This window comes from Trichechus manatus, unplaced genomic scaffold (assembly GCF_000243295.1).
Source record: "Trichechus manatus latirostris isolate Lorelei unplaced genomic scaffold, TriManLat1.0 scaffold00101, whole genome shotgun sequence".
Taxonomy (NCBI): domain Eukaryota; kingdom Metazoa; phylum Chordata; class Mammalia; order Sirenia; family Trichechidae; genus Trichechus; species Trichechus manatus.
This window is the reverse complement of record NW_004444037.1, coordinates 7,444,511-7,469,584: the sequence shown is the minus strand read 5'-3', so window position 1 is coordinate 7,469,584 and position 25,074 is coordinate 7,444,511. Positions and strand designations below refer to the sequence as shown.

At 36.9% G+C, this 25,074-nt stretch overlaps 1 protein-coding gene across 2 annotated transcripts in view; it reads right to left on the bottom strand.

Annotated features, from left to right (window-relative positions):
• Positions 1-25,074, bottom strand: part of SCFD2 (sec1 family domain containing 2) — a 547,542-nt gene that overhangs the window by 237,528 nt on the left and 284,940 nt on the right. The gene's annotated exons all lie outside the window — the stretch shown is intronic.

Sequence of the window (25,074 nt, the reverse complement as noted above, 5' to 3'; positions counted from 1 at the left end):
TGGAGAGCTTCTAAAACTATTTCCAGGCCACACTTCAGGCCAATTACATTAGAATCTCTGGAGGTGGGACCAGGCACCAATATTTTTAAAAATCACTCCCCAAGTGATTCCAATTCAAAGTTCAAAACTATTGTCAAAAAGGAAAGCAAAGTCGCCCCTAATATCTTGCCCTTAACTGGATCATTTGGCTTGGATCTCTGAGCTTGGGTTCTTTAACAATTGCCTAAGAAAAAATGGTTGAGAATTTTCACTTAAACGTGGGAGACTGAATATACAAGTTTATATCTGCTTGTGCACCAAGTGCACAAAACTGACAACAAAGCAATAAAAAAGGTACCCACGAGAACAAAGAAAATGGGACAGAAGATGAAAGTTGATGTAAAATGAAAACAGACGTTTGGAAGCTAGAAAGTACATGGACAAGCGGTGACTTAGAGATAAGCAAACCATCAGGTGGCGTATGATTCAGTGCCACCACACCTCAGAAAAAAGACCGGGAACTGAGGCACCAGGAGCTACTGTGGACCGGGATGCAGAGTGGAGCTAAATGGAAGAAGTGGTTGATATTTTGAATAAGGAGCAGGTTAGACCATTAGATTCTTTCCGCAGCCCAGCACACTGCCGGGTGACTGGTGTCTTCCTTGCCTCACAGGGAAATAGAAGGTTAATCCTGGACACAATAAAACGGTTGTTGTTAGTTGGCATCAAGTCTATTCTGACTCATGGCACGCAATGTGTGCAGAGTAGAAAAGCTCCATAAGGTTTTTGAGACTGTGACCTTTCAGAAGTAGATTACCAGGTCTGTCTTCCACGGTGCCTATGGGTGAGTCTGAACTACCAACCTTTTGGCTAGTAATCAAGTGCTTAACTCTTTGACCAACCGGGACTCCTAAAACAGAGAGCTCCCCAAACCAGGGACACCAGGAACAGCAAAGGATGAGACTTAAGACAAAGAGAACAGGGAGATTAGGTGAAATACTTAATAGTTTTACTTAGCTTCCCCACTTTCCCCTAAGGAACCCTATGAATGCTGGCAATGAGGCTTAAACCTTCAAGAAAGTTTTTAAGCTTTTTTTTGTGTTGTTCCACAGATACCTCTGGCAGCCTGGTGAAGCTTATGGAACCATCATCAGAATGATGTTTTTGAATGCATAAAATAAAATACATAAGACCACTAGGGCACAAATTACATTGAAATACAATTCCCAGAATAGAAAAAAAGTTATGATATAGTAAGATATGTGCTTCTTTATTACCACATAAAATATGATCTAGTGTCAGATCCAAAACTACTATAATTCCAAATTAGTGATGAGCATAATGGTCTCTCAAGATATCTGCAACAACTGTAATGTGAAAGAAAATATCCTGACTTCTATTGCTAACAAAGTTACAAATACTGTTAATACTACTGTAATTTGTTACCTACATTCATAATTAAAATAAATGCTAATTTCAGTTAAAGGTTAGTGAAAAAAAGATGTTTTTCCTCCCCCCATTCAAGGTCACGGACCCCAATCCAAGAAACACTTTCTCCACTCTGGCAAAATAGCTCAACTCAAGAGAAAAAGTCCACAGATACTATTTAAGTCCAGGTGCCTGCCTAAAGAGGAACACTGGTGGTGCAGTGGTTAAACACTCAGCTGCTATCCAGAAGTTTGGTGGTTCGAAACCACCAGCTGCTCTGCAGAAGCAAGACGTGGCAGTCTGCTCCTGTAAAGATTTCAGCCTAGGAAACCCTATGGGGCAGTTCTGTCCTATAGGACTGCTATGAGTTAGAAATGACTTGAAGGCAGTGGGACAGGCCTGCCTAATATTGGCCATTAGTAAGGCCCACCAGGCACACAGAGCAGCCTACCCACTCACAGAACTTCCAGTGATCTCTTTAGTGCCTTCCTTTTAAATATAAATAGGCAGCCATGGTCACCAGACCTCCAACATGAAAAACAGAGATCAAAACAAACAGAATAAATAAATTCAGAGGAAATACAAACAACTTTGGGATTTTTAAAATTGTAATATATGTCTTTAGAGAGAAAAGAAGATATTGTATTAATGAAGCAAGAACAGGATGCTTTGAAAAAGAAATTTAGAAAACAAGAAAGTATCTCAAATTCAAAATGATAGCAGAAAATTTTTAAAAAATCAACAGAAATACTGAAAGATGAATTTGAGGAAATTGTCCAAAGCAGAACAAAAAGACAATGAGCTGTAAAATAGGAAAGAAAAAAAAATCAGAGAATCATTTCAGGACATTCAATATGTGAACAATGGAAGGTACACATTAGAGAGAAAAGTACCAAAGAAATAATACTAGAAAATTTCCTAGAATAAAGGACATATGTTTCCAGATTGTTACCACAGGAGCATACAGTCTATTGGATGAGAATAGAATGCTCTGAGCAATCTTAAGGAGATTTTTTTTTCCCATTTAATTGACTGATTGATTTGCTGTTCATTTGCTTTAATATTTTCAGAATTAGAAAGGTTATACAGTTTTGGCAAAAAGTGTCACTCATCTACTATTCAGTAAATTATTGAAACAGTCAGCAACAACTGCAAAATATTTTGCCAGTATTAAAGTTTTCCTAGGTTACCTTGTCCATCGTTCAGTTGCTGAACAGATTGAGCAAAATGGGGTCTTTTCAGGGGTGACTGGAAGGTGAATTTAGGGGTGGGCAATAAATAGTGACTAGAGGAAATCAGCATCCAGTGGATGCTGGATGGATGAATGGATAAGATCCAGGATTTAGGCTCCTTAGAATGAAGTGTCAAGCTGTTAAACTGTGCTTTTGTGTGATAGTATGTGCAGGTATAGGATTCTTTTCATGTGATAATGACATATGTTTTTTAAATATATTAACATCCTCATCATGGTCAACTCATTTGATGGAGCGCAAGACATTCACCAGACAATTAAAATAGAGAAGAAGGATTAGACATAAAACCCATTGTTGTCAAGTCAATTCCAACTCATAGGGACCCTATAGGACAGAGCAGAACTGCCCCATAGGGTTTCCAAGGAGCAGCTGGTGGATTCGAACTGCTGACTTTTTGGTTAGCAGTCAAGCTCTTTAATCACTGTGCCACAAGGGCTCCACAGAAATGGGAAATAGATGAAGATGTATTTGTTAATATCTCACCTTTTACCTCCCAAAACAACAAAAAGCAACTTTGAATAAAATGGTATCCTTTGTATGGTACACATACTCGTGTAAATAAGAGTAGTAATAACTATTATTGTGCTTGTGCTGGTTAGCCCCATTTTACAGTTGAAGAAACCTAGTAAAGGACAGAGCCAGCCGTTGGACCTCCCATGGGCCTAGTACAATAACATCTTGTTTCATTCAATCTTCTAAACAACCTTATGAAGCAGGTATTTTTTAGTTCCATTTTAGAGATGAGGAAACTGAAGCTCAGAGATATTAAGTACATTGAAGGTTGTATATGTACCAAGTGACAGAGTTGGGGTGTTGTTGTTGTTAGGTGCCGTCGAGTTTGTTCTGAGTCATAGCGACCCTATATACAACAGAACGAAATACTGCCCAGTCTTACACCATCCTAAAAATCATTGCTATGCTTGAGTCCATTGCTGCAAGTACTGTGTCAATCCATCTTGCCAAGGGTCTTCTTCTTTTTTGCTGACCCTCTACCTTACCAAGCATGATGTACTTCTCCAGGGGCTGGTGCTTCCTGATAACCTGTCCAAACTATGTGAGATGAAGTCTCACCATCCTCACTTCCAAGGAACTGACTGGTTGTACTTCTTCCAAGACAGATTGTTAGTTCTGGCAGTCTATGGTATATTCAATATTCTTCACCAACACCATAATTCAAAAGCATCAGTTCTTCTTCGGTCTTCCTTATTCATTGTCCAGCTTTCACTCGCATATATTGTTGTGTTGTTAGATGCCTATGAGTTGCTTCCAACTCATAGTGACCCTATTACAACAGAACGAAACACTGCCTGGTCCTTCAATCCTCACAATTCTTATGCTTGAGCTGATACACATATGAGGCAATTGAAAATATTGTGGCACGGGTCAGGCGCACCTTAGTCCTTAAAGTGATATCTTTGCTTTTTAACACTTTAAAGAGGTCTTTTGCAGCAGATTTGCCCAATGCTGTACATCATTTGATTTCTTGCCTACTGCTTTCATGGGCATTAATCGTGGATCGAAGTAAAACGAAATCCTTGAGAACTTCAATATTTTCTCCATTTATCATGATGTTGCTTATTGGTCCAGTTGTGAGAATTTTTGTTTTCTTTACGTTGAGGTATAATCCATACTGAAGGCTTTAGTCTTTGATTTTCATCAGTAAGTGCTTCAAGTCCTCTTCACTTTCAGTAAGCAAGGTTGTGTCATCTGCATATCGAAGATCGTTAATGAGTCTTCCTCCAATCCTGATGCTGTGTTCTTCTTCATATAGCCTAGCTTCTTGGATTATTTTGCTCAGCATACAGATTGAATAAGTATGGTGAAAGGATACAACCCTGTCACACACTTTTCCTGATTTTAAACCATGCAGTATCCCCTTGTTCGTTAGAACGACTACTTCTTGGTCTATGTACAAGTTCCTCATGAGCACAATTAAGTGTTCTGGAATTCCCATTCTTCCTATTGTTATCCATAATTTGTTACGATCCACACAGTTGATTTGCCTTGTGTAGTCAATAAAACACAGGTAAACATCTTTCTGGTATTCTCTGCTTTCAGTCAAGATCCATCTGACATCAGCAATGATATCCCTTGTTATTATGAACAATAGCAGTCATTAATAAATGAAAATTGGTTTCTATATTTCAATTATGTTTTAAACTCACAATTTCTTGCATTTTAAGCATGTATACAGGACACTATAACCCGTTCAAATCTTTTCATCTCTAGTCAAAATTGTACTTAAGAAGTTATTCTTGAAAAAAAATATGTAAATAGAATCATAATAACTCCTTTTGAAACTTTATGCTCCTTCCAATTTTATAATCTTAAATTTTATGCAGTAAGAAATCTCTAGATCTACAGTAACTACATATACAAAGCTAATCCTTCCTTTTTATTTTCTTAACATAATCTGCCCACTTTAAACAATAAATAATTAGTAGCATGGATCATAGAATCTCACAATGTTGGGGTACATTTAGCTCAACTTTCTCATTTATTTACAAATGGAGACCCTGAGATCCAAATAAAATGATTCTCTCAAATGAGTCAAAAAATATTACTCCATAATACTTAGATCAAGACAATATGACCTGATCATTGGCTGTAGAATGAATGAAATAAGAATTGTTGTTGTTAACTGCCACTGAGTCTGTTCTGACTCATGGTGACTCCATGTGTTTCAGAGTAAAACAGAGTAGAACGGTTCCATAGGATTTTCTTGGATGTAATCTTTATGGAAACAATTTGTCAAGCCTTTCTTCTATGGAGCCGCTGTGTGGATTCAAACTGCCAACCTTTAGTTTAGCAGGTGATCGCAAAACTCTTGTGCCACACAGGCTCCTGAAGTAGGGGTAGGGTTAAAAAAAAAAGTTTTACATTTGGGTCACAGTGATAGGGAACTAAAGGAAGTTAATGCCACTTCCTCTATGCCAAAGGGTATTGTGGTCCCTATAATTTTAAAGTTATCATAAGGATACTGGGGAGGGCCATTTGGTCTAGCCCTTTGATCCATAAAAGGCCTCAAAATGTGGGTATGTGTCATGATCTCCAAGAGAGGCTTACATGGAAGTAGATTCAGAAATATCCTCATAGTATTGAAAGATGTCTATTGTATAACTTTAAAATTCAGTCTCTTTACTCAGTGATTCTCAAAGTGTGGTCTGGAACACCTACAAGTTCAAAACTATTTTCACAATGAATATTAATGTTATTTGCTTTTTCATTATCATTCTCTCATGAGTCCACAGTGGCTACCTGTTACGTGATATCGTAACAGACTGAATGCAAAAGGAGATAGGAGAATCCACCTGTCTTCTGTTAAACAAGACATTAAAAAATTTTACAAGTATTTAAAACAATGCAACTCACCAGATACACTGTGTATTTTTGAAAATAGTTAATATTCATAAAGATATTACTTATGTTAACATGTGTTAGGTTTATTATTGCCAGTTTCAATTTCTAATAGATAAATAGCAATAGATAAAACCTATATAAACAAAAACTTTTTGAGGTTTCTCAATAATTTATAAGTGTGTACAGGGGTCCTGAAGACTATAAAGTTTGAGAACGGTTGTTTTCTTTGGTCATAACAGCTATAGTGAACTAGGAATTAAGAATTTATCCTCTAATCATTTTGTGAATTAAAAAAACATACTGCATTACTTTTTTGATTAAAAGCATTAACCAAATGATTTTATATAGCATATAATATAAACATAAATAATTTACAAATAGTAAAATATACTATCATTTTTATAAACCTGTTTTGATATTTCTCTATTTTTAAATGTGCTAAGAGCTTAGAAAAAAATTAGGTCTTTCTTGAGCTCTGAACATTCATTATTTAAGAGAATATCAAATTGAACTCTTACATTTTGGCATTGCCAATAATAATGACTAATATTTATTGAGCTCTTACTCTGTGTTAGGCTACATTTCTAAAGTGCTTTCCACTTGATCTTCCACTGAGTCCTCACAATAATACTAGGGGATAGTACTGAAACCCAGAATCCAAGGTCAAACAGTTGATAAGCGGGAGAGCTGGGATTTAGACCCAGATATCTGTCTCTAGGAGTCTCTGTGTGGTGCAAATGGTTAATGTGCTTGGCTGCCATCTTAGTTATCTAGTACTGCTATAACAGAAATATAGTAAGTAGATGGCTTTAACAAACAGAAATTTATTCTCTCACAGTTTAGGAGGGAAGAAGTCTGAATTCAGGGCGCCAGCTCCAAGATAAGGCTTTCTCTCTCTCTGCCGGCTCTGGGGGAAGGTCCTTGTCATCAATCTTTCCCTGGTCTAGGAGCTTCTCAACACAGGGACCCTGGGTCCAAAGGACGTGCTCCACTCCTGGTTCTTCTTGCTTGGTGGTATTGAGGTCCCTCTCCTCTCTGCTCAGTTCTCTTTTTTATATCTCAAAAGAGATTGACTCAAGATACAACATAATCCTGTAGATTGTGTCCTGCCTCATTAACATAACTGCCTCTAATCCTGCCTCATTAACATGATGGAGGTTAGGATATACCACACATAGGAAAATTACATCAGATTGCAAAAATGGACAACCACACAATACTGGGAATTATGGCCCAGCCAAGTTGACACACATTTTGGGGGGACACTATTCAAACCATAACAGCTGCTAACTCAAAGGCTGGAGGTTTGTATCTACCCAGAGATGCTTCAGAAGAAAATCTACTTCCAAAAAATCAGCCACTGAAAATTCTACGGAGCACAGTTTTACTCTGACACACATGGGGTCGCCATGAGTCAGAATCGACTTCATCACTTGTTTAGTTTTCTTCTGTCTCCAGAGCTCTGGCTCTAAATCACTGAGTGGACCACTATGACTTATCTAGTCCACTCATGTCCCAGGAATCTTCCTCTCCTACATGCCAGAACAGAAAGCATTTTGAATGCAAAGGAGGAGAAGGCGAATACAAATCAGGAAGGCTGTTAAGAGTATGACAGGCTCTTAATGTGAATGAGGGTCCATGGTTCTACCTTCTGTTGCCTCTACATTGTGGGTTCCTTTAGGGCAGAGTTCTGCTTACTGCAATTGTGTTATTTATTCATTCGGAAAATAAACCCTATGTGTGAAATGCTTCGGGCTGGGAGATCAGATGGTAGTTTTTAAGGACTTTTCCCCTAGGGAGTTGTGTCACACGAGAAATTCTCACAAAGACAATATGTCCCTTTCTTTCCATTATGCAAATCTGATTGCCTTACTCAGCCCTCCTTCAGTACGTTTAAAAGAAACATGATACTAGTAGACAAGCTGATACGAGAGGACTAATAAGTCATGTTTCGCAAACCCACAGTTGGACAGAGGGGTGAGAGAGCCAGCTGGTCTAATGTTATTACATCCAGATGTGGTCCAAGCCTTTAGTCCAGGGAAGTAACAAGCTGCTATTAGGTGATTTAAAAAATTATTATTATTATGATTGTAATTACATACTGCAATATGTAACATTATTAGTAGCAGTAGTAGTAGCAGTAGTAGTCTCTCATGGAAGAGTTATGTTTGCTTTCCAAACACTGACTTGGAAATTTTCCTCTGCATCTCGCTAAAATTCAAATAGTAATTATTAGAGAACCCACACAAAGAATTACAAGTAATTTTTGCTTATGTATCATGACATACATACCTAGTAGCAAAAAACATTATTTCTGCTCATTTGGGGAACTCAGGAGTGGGGAGAATGATGCTCTGATTGATAACCAAAACTAGAAGACTTCTTGCTTGTTTTTAAAAAAATTTACTCAAATCTTATGATTTTCATCCCACTATAGTACCATGACTCAACGTTGACACCCAGAAAAAGAAAGTGATTTCACTTCAGTGGGAGGAAATGCAATATCACATGTGTGATTAAACACAAAAAAAACCTCGCTTTTTTAGCACTTTTCAGGGATTCGGTCTCTTGAGTAAAAAAATTATTATTACATGCAATCTATGTGATTTAATAAGTACACAGAGATATTAAAACACTATTACAAATGTGAATTGACCCTTCCATATCAAGAAAAAAAAATCATTCATCTAGTATTTTCCTAAAATCTTCTCACATTGAACTGACAAAATGATAGCTTTAACAATAAAAACATATTTTCATACTTAAAATACTGAAAACAATGTTCTGCACATAGAATGAGCTTAACATATACTCGATAATAACACGGTGAGGATTAATTTAGCAATTTCATCTTCTTCGCAATTGGAAATAGAATTTAGAATAATGTTTTTGTCAAACTTTGTTAATAATTTCTTTATAAATATTAATCTTATGACTTTCAACTCTAAATGTTTAAAACTGTTATCTTTATATCGGAAGTCCTAATAAAACAATCCAAAGCATTTACTCTGCATGTAATTTATCCCCCAATGTAACAATTCTCCAAAATTAGCAAGAAAGGCATATTTCCTTAGAGGAAAGATATCATACAATGCATTTAAAATGACAAGTCAGGAGAGGGGCCTGACTTCACTTTCATAAACTTGTTTAATGATCCTAAGGAACATGTATTATCATCCCCTTTAACAGATGTGGAAAGTAAAGGTCAGAGAGGTGAAGTTACTTGCCCAAAATCAAAAACCTAATAAATGGGGAAGTTAGAATTGAAACCTAAATCTGTCTGATCCTTGGACAACCCTGCTTTTCTCTTATTAAATGAGAAAACTGATAAGGTATTACATAACTTGAATGAGGTCCCCTGTTATTTGATAACTAAAAAAAACAAACCTGTTGAGTCGATTCCAACTCATAGCGACCCTATAGGACAGAGTGCCCCATAGGGTTTCCAAAGAGCAACTCGTGGATTTGAACTGCCTACCTTTATGGTTAGCAGCCGAGCTCTTAACCACTGTGCTACCAGGGTACCATTATTTGATAAAGGTGTCTAGAATTTATTCAACATCTCTTCATCCCAAACTACTTTCTTAATCACCAAAAGTAGCTTTACTTAATTAAATTAACCATCTAGGATCCTGGGTAGTGCAGTTAAGCCCTCAGCTACTAGCCGAAAGGTTGGAAATTCGAACCCACCCAGAGGCACCTTAGAAGACAGGTCTGGAGATTAGTCACAGCCTTATAAACTCAATGGAGCAGCTCTACTGTGCCCACATGGGGTTGCCATGAGTCAGAATCAATTTGACAGCAACTGACAACAACAACTACTAAAGCCACCTCAGATGAACGTGACCAGCTCTTGGAGAAGGATGACTCTGGTAGATTCTAGGCTTACCAGATTTTGATTCCAACTAAACTTAAGGCATCCAGTGACAATCCTGGATTTTCTATCATTTGTGGCTGACTTTGAGGCAAACTGTGGTCTCACATTCCCATTTCTTTCCTTCCTTAAGAAGCTTGTTCTTTATATGAAATCTCAAGTTTATCTTCATCCTTTTGACAATGACTCCCAACACATGAGTTGTTTTTTTTTTTTTAAGTTTCTGATGATTTAGTTGTATGGCTCCAGACAGTCAAAGACCTATATTGCTTGAATGAAGCTACATTTCTGGAAGAAGTTTGGATTAATCTGAGTTTTAGAATTCTTATACTTCAACATCATATTAGCATAATACAAATTTTTAAATGCTTGCTTGTTTACTGTATGTTTAATAGAATTTGAGCATTTAACAGTATAAACCAAAATCATCTTCTACTTCTACCCCTCTACTGAACCTACCCTTGTCCTATAGAGAATCAAGTCCTTGTCAGAGTTTTCAATGTCCTTCTCCTCTCTGCAGCTTTGGATTCCATTGGAGTCCCAGCCACCAAACCCTTCGCAAACTCCTTTCTCTCTCTCTCTCTAGATGGGATATTTCTTAGGATTAAACTAGCTATTTTGTTTATTTCTTTATTTTTTTTAACTACCTGTTCTCCTCTCCTCCCAGCCCTAGGTAACCATTCATCTACTTTTATCTTGATGGATTTGTTTGTTCTAGGTATTTCATGAGTGGGACCATACAAAAAAACTTTGGGGTGGGCGGGGAGAGGATCTGACTTATTTCACCAAGCATGTTTTCAGGGTTCATCCCTGTGGTGGCATGTAGCAGAATTTCATTTCTCTTTATGGCTGAATAATATTCCATCGTATGTATATGCTACATTTTGTTTATCCATTCATCTGCTGATGGGCACCTGAGTTGTTTCTACCTTTTGGTTATTGTTAAAAATGCCAACAAATTCATTTTTGATGATCAAACACTTGAATGCAATAGGAAAGCTGCTATTTAAATAAATTTCTAACAATATCCTGGTAATGCAAATTATCTTTTAGAAATGAGAAGTGGAAGGGGACTTTATTACTTGGGTAGATGTCCTGAAGACATGCTACAGCCCACTCGTGCCTCACTTTCAAAACTACGAGCAATGTTATTTACTTTCTATATCATTTCAGAAAACTCTGAGGACAATGCAGGTAATAGTCCCTGATTACTGAAGATCTTTGAAAGCAGACATGAGACAGTAAGGCTGTTATTGAATATGCTCAATCCAAAAAATACACTAATGCACTGAAGTGTGTGGCATCATTCAGATGGAAAAATAAATAATCACAGTCTTAAAATATGCCCCATAAAGTTTGAATTCCAGCTCCACCACTTACTGTTTATGAAACCTTGGTCAAGTTTCTTAACTTTCTTAAGCTTCAGTTTCCTCATATGAAAAACAGCCATAATAAAGGCACTGATTTCATAGGGCTCAATGAGATAGTCCATGTAAAGCACTTAGCTTAGTGGATGGCATATAGTAAGTGCTCAATAAATTATGATTACTAATTAATAATATTATTAATATTACCCTCTGGACCATATCTCTTTTTCCACTATAATAAATGCTTCTAGAAGTTTACTCATGAAGGAATTTTCTTTTTTTTTTGGCAGAAAATAGTCATTTAGTTTTTTCCATAGTTATGGAGAAGTCCCTGGGTGGTGCAAATGGTTAATGTACTCAGCTTCTAACTGAGAGGTTGAAGGTTCGGGTACACCCAGAGGTGCCTCAGAAGAAAGGCCTGGTGATCTATTTCTGAAAAATCAGCCACTGAAAACCCTATGGAGTAGTTCTATTATTATACACATGGAGTCACTATGAGTTGGAGTCAATTCGACAGCCATTGGTTCTGGTTTTATAGTTACAGAAGGCAAAAACAAAAAAAAGGCAATTAGAAAAATATAAAGAAAGAGAGGGAAGAGAACTCAAGTCAGGGCAGGAGAATGCCTTGAGAGTAGCAAGGAAACTCTCAGCAGAGGATCGTCTCAGTAGAATAATTATTATAAAAATGACAGACATATAACCACTAGTGGTCACAGATCGCTTGCTTATACTACTTAACATAATAAATTCAATACAGCTCTTATGAATTAATAATATTTATGCCATATATAAATTACTCCAAGGATATAGACCAGGGAAGTAACCTAGGGAAAAGAATAACAGAGACAAACTTTGGTCTAAATATGAAAGGGATATATGAAAAGAAAATGAATACTTCTACTGTAACAACACTTAAAATAAAACCAGTAAGTCAGATGTCAGATTAGGAGGAAGTATACAAAATCTCTGCAATCCTGCTGAGAAACTATCCTAGCAAACCATCAATAATACTCTGGTTCATCTAAAAGAATCTATTATTTTTTCTTAAACTATGCATAGCCGTATTTAAAGACAGTACTTGTTATTCTGTTTCCATATTAATAATATCACACTTCAGTATGTCATAGTATCTTTTAGGTCAACATTATTTAATAATATGACCATTCTCTTCCAAAAAGTTTATCTTAAAAATAATTTTGTAATGCTTTGATTTTATTCCATTTGGTTTCTGTTACCATATCTTATCAAAATATGAGTTTGGTTTCTTTTCAACTTAAAAAAAATTAAATACACATAATACTTTCTTTAGCCATTCCACTTTCATACTGTATTGTTGGTCATTTTTCAACAGTTTTAACACATGCACAGTACAGTCCTATGTATTGGAGAAATGAATAAGGTTGCTGACTGAGGTTTAAAAAAGAAAATGATCAACTGAGCCCTGGAGTAAGAACACCATGTGTTTTTCATCCATTTTCTTGCTACTGTATCCATTGAACACATCTTACAAGAATGAAACTTTAAGGAACATGGACTTGTGGCAAGACTAGACAGAATATTCTGGAACTATGCTTTGAAGTAAAATCATTCCCTTAACATCAGGAGATTTAATATTACCATTTCACCATGAAAATAATCACAGATGAATGTTCTGACCAGGAATAATTGTCTTTGAAGTTCTCTAAATTCAAGCATCAAAAACAGTGCTTGACAAAACTCTTTACCTTATCAAAAAATTACAAAGAAAACAACTTGCAGGCAAGACTCTTGTTTTTTGGCTTGTAGCTAAAATCAAAGCCGCAACCTTAAGCAAAATTAAAAAAGTGTCTAAGAATCGTGTTATGAAGACAACCTAAATATGAGAGCCCGACTTTTGGTGCTTATTTTACAATTATCAAGGTGATGAAATAACCGCTGGGTGATATTTAGCAGTCAAAATCAGAGCAGTCAATGTGTGTGCTCTTTCCTTGTGATTGTTTTATGATACTTGTTCAAATTCTGTACCAAAAAGTACAGCTGTAAAAACAAATTTTATAGCTGAAGTAAAACACAAAAAATGAATATCACAGGTTCAGAAGAATATCCGATTGTATGTGGATGGATCTCTGGGGTGGATCAGGAGTCAGAACAAAAAAAAAAACTGGAGGTTTTTCCCAGTGCTCTGGGAGCCCCCACCTGAACAGCAACAGTAGACAAAGCCGTAGCATACCCTGTTCCCTCGGTCTGCAAAACCTTTCTCTCCCCTTGCCTAGTTCACTCCAACTCATCCTTTGGATCTCAGCTAAAGTGTTACCTCCTCAGAGATGTCTTGCCTGATTGCCTGACCCAAACCCCCTTATACTATGTGTGCCTCTCCTCCACAGCACTTATTATACCACATGTGTGGTGATTTGATCAATTTGCTCCCATTAGACTACATGCTTCAGGAGGGAAAGGGGCCACAGATGCTTTTATTCACCATTATATCCCCAGAGGAGTCCCTGGGTGGTACAAATGTTAACACGCTCAGCTGCTAACTGAAATGTTGGAGGTTCAAGTCTACCCAGATGCACCTTGGAAGAAAGGCCTGTGATCTACTTCCGAAAAAATCAGCCGTTAAAAACCCTACGGCGCACAGTTCTATTCTTACACACATGGGGTCACCATGAGTTGCGGTCAACTTATTTTTATTTTTTTGGTTATATCCTCAGAACCTAGCATAGAGCTGGGTACAAAGTAGACACATTGTATGTGTTTATGGAAGGATGAAAGGGAAGGGAAGAGGTTTGGAGAAAAGAACTAAGCATATTTAGTTGGTTAGCTAGTGAGTTAGTTAGTTTAGTGCTGATAACTAAAATTTTACCCCAGGCCAACCACAGATAAAGTGGCATCTCCTTCACCTATCACACTTGGTTCTTTCCCACCTTCTCGCCTCTTTCTCCCTGTAGCCTCATGCTGCTCCTTGGGATCCCAATCCAGCATATCTTAACTTTCCAGCTCTTATACCACCTCAAACATGATTTACTCATCCTGGGCTTCAGACCTTGTTTTTGGTTAATATGACAATATATTCATACATGGGATTTTCAGGAAGCAGGATCTTAACCAAAAGAGTGGCTGTAATGGCACAGTGGTAACCTTTTGGAATGGTTGTCTGCGTTGAACTGATTTCACAGCAAACCCACTGATGCCAGGTATCTAAAGACAGGTGTCCTCATCAACACATAAGAATCCAGGAAGTAAAGAGTATCCTTTGGTCTATGACTAGGAGAAGGATGAAGGCTGATACAGTTTTTGTTTCAAGAGGCCAGGAGGAGCCAGACAGAGGAAGGTATCTACCATACCAGGACCTAAAAGTCTTCAAAGTACTCAGCAAACCCTTCTTTCCAAACTGCAGCCAGAACCATCTTGCTGATGATCATGATCACTGCCCTTATGGCTTGTTTAAACTCAAGTATTAATGTAGGATGTGTTTACTGATCTACTCCATAATCTCGAGAAAATAAAAAATGGCCTATTAGTACAAATGTAAAGGGTCTTTTTCTAAAGTATAAACTTAACTGCTAGAAATAAGATACTCTAAAAACGGTCCCTTTTATTTCAAATTAATTGGAAATTTTTCTATTTTAGATAAGCATCAGTACTAAATAACATTTTAAAATAAATTCATTTTTTGATTAAGTATTAAATTTAACAAATACTGATGAAAGAAAGGAAGAAATAAGAACAGAAAGAAAGGAAGTACAATTCAAGCATTTTTTTTCCCACTCAAAGATAGCTACAAAAAGGGTGTTAGAATATATCTTTCTATAATTTTTCCTATGTATTTTTTAAACAAAACTGGGATCATATTCTACATATTATTTTGGTTAAATATATCATAGCTATCCATACAATAGGATAGTCTGGCTGTCTTTTCACTTTATTTAATATTTTTCAATATTATTTTTAATGGCAGCATAATATTCCATTTTATAGGTAACCATCGTCTATTTACTCAATTTCTCCTAGCTTGGAACATTCAGTATTTATTTGCGAAATTGCAACCATCTATTTGCCCGAGCTCATTCTTTTATGCATCCTTAAAGAGTGGCACTTTGTAGGGTGGGAAAACTAACACAGTGAAACACTAGATAATTTATTTTAATCTTTACACAAGATACTAGTGTTGGCAAGGCGGGAGAAAAGGCAGTCTCTTCCTATGACCCTTTTGTTTAACTTTAGATGGATGTGCATTGTCCAAGGCCAGCAAAGTGATAAATAGGTTCTGGCAGCTCATTCTCTTTACCTTGAGTAGTATTACAGTATGTCATTGGAGTGGGTCGTTTAGAACAGGAAGCCAGGGACATAGTGTGGTGTTCTCCCAGGGTAAATTCACAGATACCTCACAGAAGGCTTTGGCAGGATTCTCAGAATGCACAGAGAAGCATAAAAAGTGGCTTTATTTTCAAGGCTCAGATTCAGCTGAAGGATCCGCTAGGGAATCCAGAGAAGAGAGTGTCTGGGCTTGGGTTAAAATAGCTGGTTTATTCTTGCTTGCACAGTGCACAAAAGCGTTACTGATTTGCCTAGCAGTCATCTGCTAATCTCACACCTTGGAATAAGTAACACACACACATCCTCATTAACATCGAGTCAGTGCCTCTGAAGGGAAGGATATCCAGGAGACTGAATTTCTAATTCACATTGAGTTACTGTATTTTCACATCTTATTGTAATTCAGTGTATCTATCAGCCTACCACGGGCAAGACAAAGATGCTTCATCAATGAAAGCAACAGTATGAAATTTTTTTTTGGTAAAATTTCCAAATGTTGTAATTAAAAATCACAGTAGTCAGTCACGAGGCCTACAAGTTTACCTTCTAATTGGCTTTTTTTTTTTTTAAGGATAGAGTTCTGTGGTGAAAAGAAAAAAGAATGCTACCTTTGTTCATTGATTCTCCTATAATTTACTTTTATCCAAAATGAAAAAAGCATGTTAAGTTAGTTTTTTTCCCTCTGATAATAAATGTAATGCAACATGATACTATGAAAAGTCATACAACGTAGAAAGGAATACTAGAGACTGTAAAAATCACCTTTAATCACATTATCCAGAGGTAGCAACAATTAAATGGTTGGGTAGCTCATGTATATTGTCACAGACTGTTTTCTCTCTGACACATATTTTAAGAAACATATTACATACTTGTTTTATAACCTTCCTTTCCACTTTAACAATATACTATACACATCTTTCTGTGTTAATCAATCTATTTTTTTACAGCTGCATAATTCACTTTTTCATACTTGAAAAAAATCCTGACATATTTTTACTTTGACAATTTAATTAGTAAGAACATTTTTTGGTCAAGTGTTTTAATGTTGACATTTCACTTTTTTCTAAAGAGACAAACTTCCTAGCAGATATGAGTTAAAATAAATAACTCAATCATTTATAGCTACAAATTTCTGCAAAAGCACAGCTATGCACAATAAAAACAAAAATAAAACCATTAAAATGTCTAAAAATTGTTTACATTCTTAAGAGTTGCTTTTATCAGCTGTTTACTCTGGAAATGAATTAAATTAGAATTTTTGACATTTTATGTGTTGCTCAATATGTGTTACTTAAAATGAGGTAAAAATAAAAAGATCAGATGATTTGTACAAAGCAAAAGCATTAAAAAGAAAAATTTAATTAAACTAAGAAAAATGCTCAGTAGGCTTTATTAACTTGAAATTAAACTAATTGTGAAAGGCAAAAGTTAATTAATTCTCAAAGAATCTCAATTAGTATCCAAAATGATGAAAGAAGAAAAGGCTGTAGATAAATTTTTAAATTACTTAAGAATCTTTTAAGTAATAGATCATCAACAGAGTGTATGAAAAAGAAATCATTGACTTATGATGTGTAAAGTGATTGATTCAAGAGGTGAATTAAAATAATGAACACTCATTATCAAATGGTAGCTATGCTGTGTACATAACAACTTACCACATCTATACTTATTGATTAACTGATTATTTTCTCCCTATGTGATATATATATCTCACACACATAATGTGGTAGAGACTACAAGATTCTTCCATTAGGCACTCTCCATTTTTGCTTAGTAATGGAGCCTCCAGAACAAAGGCTACATTTCTTAGTCACCCTTTTATTGAGGTGTGGCCATGAGACTAAGTCCTGGCTAATGAGATTTAAGCTTAAGAGTAGTGTTCAACTTCCAGTAAGTGTTCTTAAAGGTAGGAAGCATGGCCTTTTTCAACTTCTCCTCCCTCTCCTCTTTTTTTGCTGGCTTGAATGCAGATTTGATAACTTGGAGCTTGAGCTCATTTTGGACCATAAGAAGGAAGCCACATGTTTAGTAAAGTAGTACAAGATATAAACAGCCTAGGTCTCTTATAATTATGGAATCACCACATTTGTTCATATGCTTATTTCTGCAGTTTATGTACTTGACAGGGAAATGAATTTATATGTTGCTTAAGCCACAGTTATTTTTAGGTGTTCACTCACAGTTGAACCAATCTTAACCAACACAGGTACAAACATATAATAGTTTGCATGTAATAGACCCCAAATTAAGAATATCACTTTAGAAATATATGTAGGATGCAATAATAACCATCTAATGTTTGTACTTTATAATTAACCATTTTTGTACATTCATTCTTTCTGGATCTTCAAAATCAATCTGTGAAGGAAATATAGCATTCAATTCCATCAATTTATAGATTAAACAAACAAACAAAACTGAGGCTCAAGGTAAGTAAGTATCTTGCCCAAAGTTAACAATGAAGTGAAAAACGTAACCAAGGTGAATTATTCCAAACCCCATGCTTTTATTACTATTCCAATGACTATAGTATGTGTACACACATCTCCTATTTTTGTAAAAAATTCATTCTTAACAACATATAAAAAAGTCAAATGTATTCAAGCATAAGAGTTATGTGCTAAAAGGGGAACTCTATTCCCATATAACCAAATAAAATTTTAGACATTAAAATGTTCTTAATAATATTAAAATTATTTCTCTCTTTTTTGCCTCAGATAGTAATATAATTTGCACAAAATTATTTAAAATATAAAAAGTAAAAAAAAAAAAAATTGTTTTTCTTTTGTTCAATATGCAATGCTTTACTGTCACCACCATTACTCTCCCCCTTACCCACACCCCTCTTCGGGTAACAGTTCCTACTCTGAATGTATAAGCCAAGGCAGGCCAAGGGCTTCCACAGCTTTATAACTGGAGCTGGTGGGACAAAATTTCTTCCCTGGTTGCTGAGTTATTAGGATATGAGTCCAGGTCTCTCAGATACTTAAAATATCACCACCCACACACAAAAAGAAGACAAGATAGGAGACAGAGATGAAGTGACAGAGTTCTGCCAGCAATCCTGATCCTAATTTTGGTCTCTGAGATGTCCAGTGCTACACTGACTTCTGTAGTCTTTGCTTGGACTCAGCCTTCTCCTAATAAAACCCTCTTCTTTGTTGAAGCTGGTCTTAGATGGGTTTTTGTTACTTGCCACCTAAAGAATATGGACTAATATGAACATTAAACATAATAATGAAAATTAAATTCCTAAGTATTCTTTCCTGCACTCATTCACCATTCATTAAGCACCAACTATGTGCCAGGCAAGGAGCCCTGGTGGTACAGTGGTTAAGCACTAACGGAAAGGACAGCAGTTCGAACTCACCAGCCGCTCCATGGGAGAAAGATGTGTCAGTCTGCTTTTGTAAAGATTACAGCCTTGGAAACCCTAGGGGGCAGTTCTACTCTGTCCTATAGGGTCGCTATGAGTCAGAACTGACTTGATGGCAATGGGTTTTGTTTTTTGATTTTATGTGCCAGGTACTGGGCTAGGGGGTGGGGATACCATGGTAAGCCAAGTAGACACGGTGCCTGACCTAATGGAGGTGAAGAGTTTCAAGGATGAAAAAGGCACCCATTAACTAACTAACTAACTAATGAAAGAGAGAGAGGGGGATTTTAATATTGAGAACAGGACATGCTGATGAGGATTTATAGTGCTAGCTCTGATGATCTTAACCTTCTCAAAACTTTTGTCATGAAATATCGAGCGACCTTCTCTTCTTGTAAAAGATGTCTATAACAGGCTATATCCCTACCACTATGCCATGAATGTATAAACTTGGCATTTGAAGCACTAGAGTGGTTTTTCATATTACTTTGCATGTGCAATTTTAAAGCCTCTCTATCACTACCTCACTACATGTTGCACAATCTTCAATGGCATCTTTCTAGCATTTTGTATATCTCATTTAATTTTCTTCTTTTCTTTCACAAATGAACACACAGGTAATCAGTTTAAAGACAGTGTCTAATTTAGTCTAAAGATTTACTATTTTTAGTGTTCCTAGTCATTTCCATTTCTGCCTCAATGAAAATTCATTTGTTTATTTTATTCATTCATTCAACAAATATGTCCTGAAAGCCTACTATGTGTCACACTCTGCTAGGTGCCAGGAGTGAAGCAGCAAACAAAAAAGACAAAAGTCAGCTCTCATGAAGTTTACATTCTAGTAGCAATCTCACTAATAGCAAAACCTTCAGTTTTCCATTGTTTACTACTTTTTTATAAATAAGAATTAAATGCAATAAAATATTCAAATAATTGTCCAAACATAACTAGACAAGTATGGCAACATTGTCAAAAACAGGATGTCTGACCATGAGACAGTGCCATCAAGAGGTAACTAGACGTCTTTATCAGAAAAAATATGAATCCAACTCCAAAAATTTTCTTTAAGGGTTTTGGTTCACGATGTGTAAAAATGCAAGCTTACAGCAATTCCATGTTTCTGGATCTATCCTATTGAAGTAACAGTACAAGAACATAGGATCTATGTACAGGAATGTAAATACAGCACTGTTTGTAATGGCAATAAAAATTGAAATAACTTGAGTATCTGTCAATAAGGGAAGAGTGTGGCTATGTGACTAAATTCTGGGACATGGGAGAATGAAGGTAATGTTAGTAACTTCTGGGCATAGACATTGAAGGGAAGGGTCATGCCTTCTCCTGCCCCTACCTACTTCCTACTGACTAGAATGTGATCTGGTGGTGAGCCATCCTGGACCATGAGGATAGACATAACATTCTAGGAATGGTGAAACAATAAATCAGAAGGAGACTTGGTTCCTAACACCCTGAAGCTGCCATCTAACCCTGGACTGCTCTTGCCTAGACTATTACTTGAAAGACAAGTTTCTCTTATACTTTAAGCCACTATTAGAGAAGCCAAACTTATATCCTCATTAATATATAAACAATGGAATATTTCACAGCTATTTTTAAGAATGAGTTAATCCATGTCTACTTCTTTGGGGAATATACTTGATGTATAGGTAAATAAGTGATAAACAGGTAGTTCAATTTTTAAAAATGAAGCAAAAAAAAACCCAACAAAGCCTACCTATATCTGGAGCCCTGGTGGCCCAGTGGTTAACTGTTCAGCTGCTAACCACAAGGGCAGCAATGCGAATCACTAGCCACTCCTTGGAAACCCTATGGGGCAGCTCTACTCTGTCCTGCAGGGTCGCTGTGAGTCGGAATCCACTCGACGGCATTGAGCTTATGGGTATATCTTTATGTACATCTATGTCTATAAATGTTTGTAATGTCATAGAAAAACATGTGGAAAGATATGCTGATTACTGCAGGAGCAGTGGTAATTTGGGGAAGGGGACAGTGGGGGCCAATAATTAAATGTATTACTTCTAAGTATTTCATATTAACTTTTGTAATTTAAAAAAATTCCAGTTGCGTAAAACTCAAAGACCAGTTACAAAAGCTGAAGATTCAGAATAAATACTGGTTGACAGACTTAATGGTCTGCCTGAGACTGGAGGAACCCCAGAGAGCATGGCCCCCCAACCCTCTGTCAACCCAGAACTAAAACCATTCCCGAGGCCAACTCTTCAATCAAAGATTAGACTGGACTATGGGACATAAAATGATACTCGTGAAGAGTGTGCTTCTTAGCTCAAGTAGATACATGAGACTAAATGGGCAGCTCTGTCTGGAGGTGAGATGAGAAGGCAGAGAGGTTCAGAAGCTGGTTGAATGGATATGGGAAATTAGGGGTGGAAAGGAGGAGTGTGTTGTCACAGTATGGGGAGAGCAATTAGGGTCACATAACAATGTATGTATAAATTTTTGTATGAGAGACTAACTTGAACTGTGAACTTCACTTAAAGTACAACAATAAAATAAAATTTAAAAAAAGAAAAAAAAAGATTAAATACTGGTTGAGACATTGTGCCAAAGAGTAGAATCAAAAAATACTAGAGTTGGAAAGACTTGGGTGATCTTATTCCAATCTATTGATTTTTACTTTTTATTTTGGGAAATTTCAAACATAAATAAAAATAGAAAGAGTAGTATAATAAAATTCCTGACACAGCTTCAACAGTTATAACTCAGGGCCAATCTTTACCATCTCTATCCACCCCCTCTCAAATTATTTTGAAGTAAATCCCAGACATCATACGATTTTATCCACAAATATTTCAGGTTATATTTTTAAAAGATAAAGACTTGTAAAAACACAATCATAATGCCATTGTCATACCTAAAAAAATTAACAATAATATCTTATAATCTGATCAAGTAGAAACGTATGAAAGTCAGACACTTAGTTGCTGGCAAAAACCACAATGAGAACTCAGGTCTTCGGAGCTTTTCCCTTTAATCCAGCAAGGCTTCATTTATTCATACCACTTCAGTTAGGAGTTAATGTTAATGAAGCCCTTCTTAGAGGCCAGATTCTGTGACATGTGCTTTACCGTAACACATTATCTCATTTTATCCTCTTCAGAACCCTATGAGGTTAGTATTATTTTTGCAGGATTAAGTGAAATATTGCAGATAGAGTGCTTGAGAATTAACTGAGATAGTACACGTAATCACCACCCATCTGTCAGTTTGTCAAACAGTGGTGGCTTGTGTGTTGCTATGATGCTGGAAGCTATGCCAACAGTATTTCAAATACCAGCAGTGTCTCTCATGGTGGACAGGTTTCAGTGGCGCTTCCAGACTAAGATAAACTAGGAAAAAAGACCTGGCGATCTACTTCCAAAAATTAGCCAATGAAAATCTTGTGAAGCATACCAAAAAACTGTCGGATATAGTTCTGGAAGTAGAGTCCCCTAGGCTGGAAGGCACTCAAAATATACAATGACCACAACAATGGACTCGAGCATACCAAAGATCATGAAGATGATGCAGGCAACGTTTCCTTTTTTTGTACTGGGGTTGCTAAGAGTCGGAGCTGACTTGACGGCAACTAACAACAACAACAGCAACAAACTAGAGGTGAAGTGCTTAGCCCGGGACTTGGTACAGAGTAAGCATTCAATACACAGTGATTTTTTATATTTGGTGGATCCAAGGCAAGCTCATCCATAGGCTAGGCTGAGTTAGTCAGGTTCTTTTTCTTGGGAATTTGAAATTGGGTTATTTAGCTGTGGAGAAGTGAAGTATAAGATCATTAGAATACAGCCAGAGAGTTCTGCATGACACCCCAAAGCCCCACGTTGACTAAGCTTGTGCAGAAGTAGAAACCAAAGGCAAAGCAGAGAATGTTGGTCTGAAAGGAGGAGAAGGGGCAGATGTGTACAGAGGGGCAAGACAAGAAAATGTCTTAGAACGAGACTGTCTGAATGAGATTGGATGCTTGATGGTCCAGCTCCTCTTAAGCTTGGTTGTACTTCCTGCAACTGGATTCCCTGACATTTTCCATTTTTCCATATAATCAATCCCCCTTTCACTTGATCTAGTTTGGATGGTGTCATGGATTGAATTATGTCCCCCCATAAATGTGTGTATCAGTTTGGCTGGGCCATGATTCCCAGTATTGTGTGGTTGTCCTCCATTTTGTGATTGTAATTTTATGTTAAAGAGGATTAGAGTGGGATTATAACACCCTTACTAAGGTCACATCCCTGACCCAATGTAAAGGGAGTTTCCCTGGGTTGTGGCCTGCACCACCTTTTATCTTACAAGAGATAAAAGGAAATGGAAGCAAGCAGAGAGCTGGGGACCTCATACCACCAAGAAAGAAGCACTGGGAGCAGAGTACGTCCTTTGGACCTGAGGTTCCTGTGCAGAGAAGCTCCTAGTCTCGGGGAAGATTGATGATGACGAGGACCTTCCTCCAGAGCAGACAGACAGAGAGAGACTTCGCCTGGAGATGACGCCCTGAATTTGGACTTGTAGCCTACTAGACTGTGAGAAAATAAATTTCTCTTTCTTAAAGCCATCCACCTGTGGTATTTCTGTTAGAGCAGCACTAGATGACTAAGACAGATGGATTTTTTATTCTTGTTACCAAATGATTCCTAAAGACCACCATGGCCACTTCTCCTCGTCCTCTTCTTTCACCTCTCCTCTAACTGCAACTATTATCCATCTCTGTTTTCTATTCTAGCACATTAGCACAATGCCTGCAACAGCGAGCATGCTTGACAAATGCCAGTTCAGGGCTTAGGCTTCTCATCCCTTCTGCTAAATATTCAGACACAAATGGAAGCAAAATTCACCTTGGAGGGGACTACCTTTGCCTCTAACATAAGAGCCTTCCTTAATGGTTTCATGGTCAATATTTTTACCATGGGGGCCCTTTTAGTCAAATCAGTCAGTATAGCAGATCAGGCTGGATATTCTTGCGGTCCTCAGAGCCCAGTGTAGAGGAATACTTCTTTGTTTTAAAAATTACATGTGAATCATAGTTTAATTAATTAGATTATATTTTCCCTCCTACCTCTTTGGTCTTAAAATTTCTGAGAGACTCCGTTTTCTTCTGATTGTGTTATGCATTTTTATTGCATATGCAAAGACTTTTTTAACATTCTTTTATTATTGTTGTAAAATATACATATTATATATAACACATTTGCCAATTCAACATTTTTTACATGTACAATTCAGGGACACCAATTACATTAATCATGTTGTGCAACCATCACCAGTATTTGTTGCCAACTTTTTCAACAAAGTTGTTTCTTAAACATTTGTAAGTCGCATTATCTCTATTGACTCAACAGTTTGCCACTGATTCTCATTGTCACATAATAATAATCTGAAAATATATTTGTAAATGTAGGAGGATGTATAATCACCACCTACTTTATGCTTTTAATGTTTGTATTTCTACGTATTAAAACCCAATTCTGACTCATAGCTGTAATCTTTACAGAAGGAACTCTGGTGGCACAGTGGTTAAGTGCTCGGCTGCTAACCAAAGGGCGGAAGAGTTAAATCCACCAGCTGCTCTGCAGGGATAAGATGTGGCAGTTTGCTTCTGTAAAGATTTACAGCCTTGGAAACCCTGTGGGGCAGTTCTACCCTGTCCTATAGGGTAGCTATGAGTAGGTATCAACTCGACGGCAGCGGGTTTGGTTTGGTTGGTTTAATCTTTATGGAAGCAGACTGCCACATCTTTCTCTTGTGGAGTGGCTATTGGGTTCGGACCTCTGGCCTTTCAGTTAGCAGCTGAGTGCTTTAACCACTGCACCACCAGGGATCCTTGTTTTACATATTAGAATTCCTTAAAGTAGAAGAGTTGTGTTTCCACCTAGGCACACATGACAGAAATATACATGCTATTTTTCCCTCTGAAAATGCACAAGGTTTTGAAACGTATTCGCTTTCTATTGCTTCGATAAAGCTGATTTTATGGGTCTAATAAGGTTGATCCGGTCCCTATAATTTACCTGAGCCACGTCTAGTCCCTAGCAGTAAATATCATTGGAATGAGGCTAGCATACCAAGCATTCCAACCCTTGCTCACCCCCCACAGAACACTGCACTTGG